Source organism: Lucilia sericata, unplaced genomic scaffold, assembly GCF_015586225.1.
Source record: "Lucilia sericata isolate MDLA Ls3-8-SP2 unplaced genomic scaffold, ASM1558622v1 Contig002616F_arrow, whole genome shotgun sequence".
Lineage (NCBI taxonomy): Eukaryota > Metazoa > Arthropoda > Insecta > Diptera > Calliphoridae > Lucilia > Lucilia sericata.
The window spans coordinates 37,501-38,378 of NW_023996363.1; positions in this window are offsets into that span (position 1 = coordinate 37,501).

Sequence of the window (878 nt, forward strand, 5' to 3'; positions counted from 1 at the left end):
TAGAACTGAACTAGAACTGAACTAGACTGAACTAGAACTGAACTAGAACTGAACTAGAACTGAACTAGAACTGAACTAGAACTGAACTAGAACTGAACTAGAACTGAACTAGAACTGAACTAGAACTGAAACTAGAACTGAACTAGAACTGAACTGAACTAGAACTGAACTAGACTGAACTAGAACTGAACTAGAACTGAACTAGAACTGACTAGAAATGAACTAGACTGAAAACTAGAACTGAACTAGGAAAACTGAACTAGAAACTGAACTAGAACTGAACTAGAACTGAACTACTGAACTAGAACTGAACTAGGAACTGAACTAGAACCTAGAACTGAACTAGACTAACTCAGAACTAGAACTGAACTAGAAAACTGAACTAGACTGAATAGAACTGAAACTAAAACTGAACTAGAACTGAACTAGAACTGAACTAAGAACTGAACTAGAACTGAACTAGGAAAACTTGAACTAGAACTGAACTAGAACTGAACTAGAACTGAACTAGAACTGAACTAGAACTGAACTAGAACTGAACTAGAACGAACTAGAACTGAACTAGAACTGAACTAGAACTGAACTAGAACTGAACTAGAATTGAACTAGAACTGAAACTAGAACTGAACTAGAACTAAACTGTAACTAGAACTGAACTAGAACTGAACTAAGAAACTTGAACTAGAACTGAACTAGAACTGACTAAACTGAACTGAAACTGACTAGAACTGAACTAGAACTGAAACTAGAACTGAACTAGAACGGACCTAGAACTGAACTAGAACTAGAACTGAACTAGAACTGAACTGAATGAACTAGAACTAGTAACTAAACTGAACTAGAACTGAACTAGAACTGAACTAGGAACTGAACTAGAC